The sequence below is a fragment of the Lithobates pipiens genome, unplaced genomic scaffold (assembly GCF_037356315.1).
Source record: "Lithobates pipiens isolate NorthernLeopardFrog02 unplaced genomic scaffold, aLitPip1_a1.2 Scaffold_3, whole genome shotgun sequence".
Classification (NCBI taxonomy): Eukaryota; Metazoa; Chordata; class Amphibia; order Anura; family Ranidae; genus Lithobates; species Lithobates pipiens.
Genome location: NW_027507790.1, coordinates 232,232,745 through 232,242,406, shown reverse-complemented (window position 1 = coordinate 232,242,406; position 9,662 = coordinate 232,232,745). Strand labels below are relative to the sequence as shown.

General features: G+C 40.7%; 1 long non-coding RNA gene across 1 annotated transcript; it reads right to left on the bottom strand.

Moving 5' to 3' along the window:
* Positions 1-2,768: 2,768 nt before the first annotated feature.
* On the bottom strand, positions 2,769-7,765 carry LOC143940025 (uncharacterized). The gene is made up of 2 exons (XR_013263812.1): positions 7,574-7,765; positions 2,769-3,512 (listed from the first exon to the last, which is right to left on the bottom strand). It is a non-coding gene; the product is annotated as an uncharacterized LOC143940025 (long non-coding RNA).
* Positions 7,766-9,662: the final 1,897 nt, after the last annotated feature.

The following is a 9,662-nucleotide window of genomic DNA, read 5'->3' as shown; positions in this document are numbered from 1 at the left end:
CAGAGGAATAAGGGTCCCACCGCTATGTACAAGGCGGCTATGGGAATAGGATCAATGAACTGTCACCAGTTTTTTATGTCTCTGAACAATTATAAGCATTTCTTTATATTGTTCAGGTTTGACTAATACACAGAGCCATTAAATTAAATTGTATTTAATTGCTACAATTAGGTGAAATGAAGTGGTTACAAAAATGTCAGAGAAATCTACAATCTGTTTATTTTATAGAAAATTAAACTTTATAGCTGCCTTGGCTCCATCCACACCCAGGTGATTCCTTATTTGCTAAATAAAATGCATTAAAGTGGAACTAAACTCTCTCAGTCAATATTACCTATTAATCCTCATGCTGCTAGCATTAGTAAATAGATAGGAAGGTACTGTATATTATATTTACTTGTTTTAAACTTTATTTTCTTCTTTTTTACATTTCTATAGTTACTTCCTGGTTTCTGGCCTAGGCCAAAATTATATAATACATCAAAGCTGTCTTCATTGGCATCTTTTCTCATTCATCTAGAGGAGGGGAGGAAGGGTTTTCACAGCTAAGCATGCCCTCCTCCCTGCATGTCTGAGCTTAAGGCAGATGGATTCTAGGAAGTAAATTCTACATTAAACATCTACCTTTACTCAAGATGGCCATGACTAGAAATGTTAGGGGGTTGTTTTTTAAAGTGATTTCTCAACAAAATAAAGCATAGAGACGTGAATGGATGGAGGAGTTTGCTTTCGATATTAAAAATGAATTAAAAAGTGTTTTCTGTTGGTGGTGCTCAGATACAGTTAAAGTGATTGTAAATTCTAACTTTTTTCCTATAAAAATAACAAATATATTATACTTAGCTGCTCTGTTACAGTGGATTTGCACAGAGCTGCCTGGATCTTCCTCTTCTCAGGTCCCTCTTCTGTGATCCTGGCCCCTCCCTCCTTTTCAGTGCCCCCACAGCAAGCAGCTGGCTATGGGGGCATCCAAGCCGAGTCACAGCTCCCTGTGTCCATTCAGACATGGAGCCTGGACCTGGTCCCGCCCCCTCACTCTCCTGACTGGCTAGCTAAATTTGATTGACAGAAGCAGGAGCCAATGGTGCCACTGCTGTGTCTCAGCCAATCAGGAAGGAGAATATCGGACAATTGAGATACTGGTGGACATCGCTGGACAGAGAGGGACCTCAGGTAAATGGTTAAGCAACTATGATGTTGTGAAATGCCCAAGCTGTCTTACCATGCTTCTGCTCTTACATGAACTTTAACTATCTGCTACAATAAAGGCTTTTATTGGAGTGCGGGTCTCCAAATTCCTTTTTTTCACCTCAGGTAAGTTTTAGGGGGTGCAAGGGAGGCTTCTGCATACACAAGACTTTTTATCTTAATGCATAGAATGCATTAAGATTAAAAACCTTCTGCCTTTACAACCCCTTTAAGTTCCACATTAAATCCAAATCTAATCTAATCTAATATCGGTTGCACAATGCTCTAAAAGTATAGGAGAGATGTATTTTTTTGAACATAACCAACTAGACCAACATCTAAGGGATTTTAATGTGTTAAAAGATTTACATCTAAAGCATACGTGAAGAAAATATATGTAAAATACTACATTTTTATATTACAATATTATATAAAATTATAATTTCTCCTACCCCTGAGTCATTTGTAAAACATATTTGTAGTTGAGAGAATGGCATGGTATTATGAACCTGATAACTCTTCTGATAGGGAATGCAATAAATCTTGTCCACGCCTGCTGTTTGCACCATCCCATGTTGTTCTATACCAGACTGCAAATCTTATATACGGTATATATTATGTTCAGTTATACAAGGGTTTATTGCCCTCATTTGGAAATCTACCTCTGTCCCATTTACCCAAATTCTTTCTAGAATGGACTCAGTGATGCCCATGGAGAGAATATTCCATATATTTTATAATTCTGTGACTCACTTTCATGGTATGTGTGGTCCTAAGTTTAATGCAATGCTAACTATGTCAATATATACTATGACTACTATGCCTTTTATTGGATGTGCTAGAGTTTGACTTTCCCTAGAATGCAGTTTTTAATGCTATAAGATCTAAGGTACCCTTCCAGGGTCACAATCTACCTGTTGCATAGGCTTGATCAATTGGTTGCCAACCCCCATTCTACAGCCTCCCATGGCTATGGAGGAGAATCAGTGCTATCTCCTAGCTGCTGTGCCATAGACATTCTGGGGGGAAATGTTGGACCCCCCCATGTCTAAGCCATTGTACACACGGTCGGACATTCCGACAACAAAATCCATCGGATTTTGTCTGAAACTGGTGTTGCATACACACGGTCGGACAAAGTTGTCAGAAAATCTGATCGTTCAGAACGTGATGACGTTATTTCGTTACGACGGGACAAAGTTCAGGCTAGTAGCCAATAGCTTTGGTCTAGGAATTTGATCTGAGCATGCGTGGCACTTTGTCCGATCGGAATTCTCTACACATGATCGGACAAAGTCCGATCGGATCATGTTGTCGGAAAGTTTTATAGCCAAGCTCTCAAACTTGGTCCATCGGATATTCCAACGGAAATAGTCCGATGGAGCCCACACACTGTGGGATTATCCGACAACACGGTCCTATCGGACATTTTCCATCGGAATGTCCGACCGTGTGTACAAGGGCTTAGACATTTTGACTCTAATCCACATTGTTGAGAACTGAGTAAGATACAGTGCCTTGCGAAAGTATTCGGCCCCCTTGAACTTTCCCACCTTTTGCCACATTTCAGGCTTCAAACATAAAGATATAACATTTTTATTTTTTCTGAAGAATCACCAACAAGTGGGACACAATTGTGAAGTGGAACAAAATCTATTGGATTTTTGAAACTTTTTTAGCAAATAAAAAAATGAAAAGTGGGGCGTGCAAAATTATTCGGCCCCCTTGCGTTAATACTTTGTAGAGCCACCTTTTGCTGCGATTACAGCTGCAAGTCGCTTGGGGTATGTCTCTATCAGTTTTGCACATTGAGAGACTGAAATTCTTGCCCATTCTTCCTTGCAAAACAGCTCGAGCTCAGTGAGGTTGGATGGAGAGCGTTTGTGAACAGCAGTTTTCAGCTCTTTCCACATATTCTCGATTGGATTCAGGTCTGGATTTTGACTTGGCCATTCTAATACCTGTATACGTTTATTTGTGAACCATTCCTTTGTAGATTTTGCTGTATGTTTGGGATCATTGTCTTGTTGGAAGATAAATCTCCGTCCCAGTTTCAGGTCTTTTGCAGACTCCAACAGGTGTTCATCCAGAATGGTCCTGTATTTGGCCACCCTATTTGAGACCATGATTTACATGAGTGGGTCACCTGTGAACCATCATCTCGGATCAGGAAGTAAATGCTGACCCTGGATGATTCCTGAACAAAGACGGTGCCATCCTATTTTAGACCAGGATTTACATGAGTGGGTCATCTCTGAGCCATTATCTCAGATCAGGAAGTAGATGCTGACCCTGGATGATTTTTGAACAAGGATGGTGCCAACCTATTTAAGACAAAAGCAGATGAAGGCAATGTCAGGTGGAGTGTTGTGCTTTTGTAAATGGGAAATACATAGCTATATCTTTTAAATGTTATCATTACAGATAACTTAACATGCATGCACTTAGCATGAAAAAAGTACATATAAGTCCACTTTAGCAGTACAAAAAAGTCTACCTTAATTTGTAAAAAAAAATATGAATTATAATGATATTTATAGCTTAGTTAATTTTTTTGTTTACTAGAAATGAACACATCTGTTTTGGTGACATATATACCTAGAGTGAGCCAAATGGCACCATGCCATTTTTTACACTTGTTACTTTATATAATTATGTAGTATGTGCCACCTGCTGAGTGGGATGATGGCTATTGCTGTGTTACATTGCACTGCTAATTGCTTTCTTATATATATTTATATAATTACATTTTTGATATTAAAAGTTTTTATTTTATTTAGGAAAATAAAAAAAGGTACAAACAAGGCATTGACAGGTCATATAATTACACATTAAAGTAAAACTTTTTATAAATGCAATGAAAATACACATATGCATAGGTTCAGAGAGGCGTTACTAGAACTTTCAGGGTCTCGATGCAAGAAACCATGAAGGGCCCCCCTGACCCCCAGCCGGCGCCCTTAGGCCCAGGACCCTTTACTCCTTTTGCAGGACCCTTCATTATGGTCCCGCAGTTGGACTCTTTCATGTGTTCTTCAGTGGGCCCCCTTCCTGCTGTCTTGGGGCCCCTGCACAGTGGTGGAACGTGTGACCCTGGTAATTCCATCACTGGCATCAGTAGTTTTTTTGTTTGTTAATTTATATTCCTTTATTCATTTTTTAAATTATGTTTTACAATTTTATTTTAGTTTAGTTTAGTTCCTTTACAATTTCATTTTTTATCCTTTTTTTACAATGTATTTAGAAGCTGCATTTGGGGGGCTTTGGTAACATATCAGGAGTCTAAACAGACCCCTGGTGGTCCACCTTTGAGATGGAGAAAGAGATCACAGCCCTCCTTCTCCTTCTCTGCACATCAGTTGCACAGAATAAATGGACAGGAATACAGTGCCTTGAAAAAGTATTCATAACCCCTTAAATTTTCCACATTTTGTCATGTTACAACCAAAAACATAAATGTATTTTATTGGGATTTTATGTGATAGACCAACAAAAAGAAGCACATAATTGTGAAGTGGAAGGAAAATGATAAATTGTTCTCAATTTTTTTTTTACAAACAAATATGTGAAAAGTGTGGTGTGCATTTGTATTCAGCCCCCCTGAATCAATACTTTGTAGAATCATCTTTCACTGCAATTATATCTAAAAGTCTTTTTGGGGATGTCTCTACCAAATGTGCACAGAGAGTGACATATCTATAGAGAATATTTGCCCATTCTTCTTTGCAAAATAGCTCAAGCTCTGTCAGATTACATGGAGAGCATCTGTGAACAGCAATTTTCAAGTCTTGCCACAGTTTCTCACTTGGCTTTAGGTCTGGACTTTGAATGGGCCATTCTAACACATGAATATGCTTTGATCTAAACCATTCCATTGTAGCTCTGGCCCTACCTAACCCTGATTTAAACTTCTCCACAACTTTATCCCTGACCTGTCTGGTGTGTTCCATGGCAACATGATGCTGTTTGTTCACTAAGCTTCTCTAACAAACCTCTAACAAACCTCTGAGGGCTTCACAGAACAGCTGTATTTATACTGAGATTAAATTATACACAGGTGGACTCTATGTACTAATTAGGTGACTTCTGAAGGCAACTAGTTCAACTAGATTTTAGTTAGGGGTATCAGAGTAAAGGGGGCTGAATACAAATGCACACCACACTTTTCAGATATTTATTTGTAAAAAAATTGGAAAACCATTTATCATTTTCCTTCCACTTCACAATTATGTGCCACTTTGTGTTGGTCTATCACATAAAATCCCAATAAAATACCTTTACATTTTTGGTTGTAACATAACAAAATGTGGAAAATTTCAAGTGGTATGAATACTTTTTCAACGCACTGTAGCTCTCTACAGAGCTTTCCATTCATTTAGAATCAGAAGCATAGTAAACACAGTTATGAAAGGACAGAGTCAGTGATGATACTGATCACTGTCTCTATCCATTCAGAAAAGGAAGGGATCAATAAATGATGTATTTACGGACCCCTTCCCTAATCTCCATCCTGACACATCCTCCGCAGCAGTCTGTGAGAGGAAATGGGGGAAGCCTGTAGAGCTGTGGGTGACAAGGGGTGGGCAAGAGAGCACACAGGGGACTCCGGGGCAGCAGGATCTCTATAGGGGTGCAGCAGGGGTGGCATATAGAGAAACCAATGCCTTTTATCTTCCTCGCACAACCGCTGAATGCCTGCCGGAGGGAGAGAAGGAGAGGCAGACATTCATTGGCTGCAGGAGGATATAAAAAGCATTGGATCTTCTATAAGCTGCTGCCCCCCACTATCCAGGTGTACAGGGGAGCAGCCCAGGCCCCCTGGAGCATGGGGTTGGGTTGCAATTGCATAGGGGTGACATGGCAGGGGAAACCATGTCAGAATAGGCAGCAGATCCAGAGATGTAGGCAACTGAAATTAAGTTGAGCTTTTCCAGTAAATGCCATAAAGTTTGGGAGATGGGAGGGGTCAGGACCCAAGTAACCTTAAAAGGATATTCTGGATACCCCACCCCCCACTCTGTCAAAGATAAACCAAAATAATTACTGGCCATACACTAAAATTTGGTTGTTTCAGTGGGAGTGGCCAATTTTATCGCTGTCCCTGGTCGATAGAAGTTGATTGTTCAGTGGTGGTCCCTCCATATGCCCCCCTTATCCATGCGCCCGGCCCCTGAGGCTCTAATTGGCTTCAAAAAAGGGTGGGCACGGTGCGCAAAGCCCACCCAGTTGTGTGACAATAGCAAATAAATTTTCGCTATTGTCTTCTTGCATTGCCTCCCTGCCAATCAGGACGTGTGAGGAGTGCTATCGACCAAGAGGAGAAGAGATCCTACGTGTTGAGGCATAAAATCCCCAGAACATTCTGGTGCTTGAAGAATCACATGTGTCATGTACAACTATTGCATATTGGTGGTGGCACGCGCCATATGCAGCTCCCAAGGCCCCGGTAAGCAGCAGAGATTTTAGGTGAAAGTGGCACATTCGTACCCACATGCATGGGTAAACACCAAGGTCATTGATATTTACTCAAGCAGAGTCACATATAGCCATTAACTTGCATTGGTGTTTGTATGTCGCATTTATACCTCCCTGGGTGCCAGAGAGTGCCAGAATTTTACATCTCGGAGCTGCTAAGTGTGCATACAGCCATAGAGTGACGGGTCACATATTAAGAATTTCCCATTACTGCATTATCACACAGGGAAGCCATATCCTCAAAGATAAACTGTATCAGATCAAATGCAATGAAGTGGTTAACAATGCATGAAAAGGAAAAACCTGTGAATTGTATCCACACCTCGCGGCTTCATCTCAGGCACAAAAATCTTGAAATATGAAATAAAAAAAATGGCTAACTCAATAGCAGTATGCCAATGGCATTAAAGTCGATCAATACAGTCAAATAATGAAATTTGCTAGTTGCAAAACAATTACGGGAAACCTTTTCACAAAGAAAGCAACAGAAGAGTTCAACAGTCTCAGGAACAAAAGTGAATCTGAGGCCAAACTAGTCTTTTTTTTTTTTCCAATTTGGATAAAATGAGGAGAGGTTGGAAACAGGATTATTTTGCTGCCTGTGTCCCCACTTGTGAGATTTCCCCTTACTTCCTGTGTCAAAGTGAGAGCATACCCTACAAAGAAAAAAGGAGGATGCAAACATCTAGTGCAGGGATATGCAATTAGCGGACCTCCAGCTGTTGCAAAACTACAAGTCCCATCATGCTTCTGCCTCTGGGCGTCATGGTTGTGGCTGTCAGAGTCTTGCTATGCCTCATGGGACTTGTAGTTCTGTAACAGCTGGAGGTCCACTAATTGCATATCCCTGGTCTAGTGTATTACCTTCAACACCAATGCAATTTATTAAAACCACCAAAGTCATACTCACAAACATGAGAAGATAAAATGCGTATAGAACACAAAACTCCAGTGACAGGGATATCACACCTCTACAGTTGGACCACGGACGCGTTTCAGAAGACATGCTCCCTTCCTTAAGAGTTCCAATTCCTGAGAGTATACTCTGCCTTTGACAAATGTCAGTAGAACAGGTGACCCCAATAAAAGAGTTTACTTCTGTTGTTCTGGTGACAAAAACAAAAAAAATCATAGATTTCCGTTTAAGCAAACATCCACTTTACCCATGCAAGACAACACAACAGGATAGCTATAATGCAGACCTCTATAGTAGCATAGGCTTGGATATGTATTCTCTACAATGCCACTTTGTTCAGCCACTAGGAGCAAAGAAATGGTCAATTAGATGTGGATATGGAGGAGCAAATGACTTTCCTTCCTTTGGCAGAGCAGGTGCTTGGTCCTCAACCCTGTGTAAGCTCTGAGTGGAGTGATGATGAGTTCCCTTCCTACAGATGTGGAAGCCAGTGCAAAAGAAGGAATGCCTATAGGTAGGGATGAGCCGAACACCCCTCGGTTTGGTTCGCACCAGAATCTTCGAACAGACCTAAAATTCGTATGAACTTTAGAACCCTATTAAAGTCTATGGGACTCGAACGTTCGAAATCAAAAGTGCTAATTTTAAAGGCTAATATGCAAGATATGCAACAGACAACACCAGCAATAAGGGGTATCTTCAGGTGTATACTGTGCTGGAGGCACACAACACCCACTTTAACTCCTGCAGATGCCTGTATTAGAGAACACCAGCAATAAAGGGTAGATACAGGTGTATACTGTGCTGTGCTGGAGGCACACAACACCCACTAACTCCTTCAGATGTCTGTATTAGAGAACACCAGCAATAAAGGGTAGATACAGGTATATACTGTGCTGGAGGCACACAACCCCCACTAACTCCTGCAGATGCCTTAATTAGAGAAAAACAGCAATAAAGGGTAGATACAGGTGTATACTGTGCTGGAGGCACACAACACCCACTAACTCCTGCAGATAGCTTAATTAGAGAAAAACAGCAATAAAGGGTAGATACAGGTGTATACTGTGCTGGAGGCACACAACACCCACTTTAACTTTAAGATGCCTGAGAAAAGAACACACAGTCCCTGCCTATCTAGCTCATTCCCTGCACGCCGGAACACACTACACAAGGCCGCCGCGCTGGCAGCCTTATATAGTGCGGGCGTGTACTAAACCCCCTGAGCTATAATTGGCTATAGGCATCCTGCCTGTAGCCAATTATGGCTCTCCTCGCTGCCGGCGCTGTGATTAGCCAAGCATGTGGCCAAGTATTAATATGATGCGCTGGAAGCTTCTTAAATACACAAAACAACTTTACTTGCATGGAGGAAAGCAGTACATATTTTAACAGCATGAAAACAGGAACACAACAGAACAGTGAGGAAAAACACTTCCTCTCCTTACATCACACCATAGAGTTACATGCACATTACACTATAACACTACAGCGCCACCTGCTGCATAGATAGGTATACTGCATAGATATAGTCAAAGTACATAAGAAACTTGCTGTTGTTCTTCTAACAATTATACGGTACAACATGATCCCAAAGGTGAAATTATCCTTTAAATGCAGCAGGAAATCAAGATATTTCCTATCAGATTATATTTGATCTCAATAAAAGTAAATTTTATCAAAGTTTTCCAGTTGACCAAAAAGGTTAGTGGTAAGTTGGGATTGTGCTATTTCCAATCAAAACCAGCATCATACAGTAACAAAATCCCCCAAAAATACGTTTTTGAAAGAAAGTTAAGCCATCTCTGTTACTAAGCTCAAACTAGCTTCTATAAAGTTAGGGAAAGGCAGATTCACAAATACAATTTTAGTAAACACAAAAAGAAGGTTACTGGGTGCAAAGAGCTGATGTGTCAAATTTTAGTTGCTTACCTGGAGGAACATGTAGTGATAATCAGAAATTGCCTACATCAGCATATTTAAAAGGAGCAGCCACTATGTGGCCCCAGTAACGAGCATGTTGCTCTGATACTTGCGGTGATCCTCACTGTTTTTCCCAGCACCACTTCCAAGAACAGCCCCT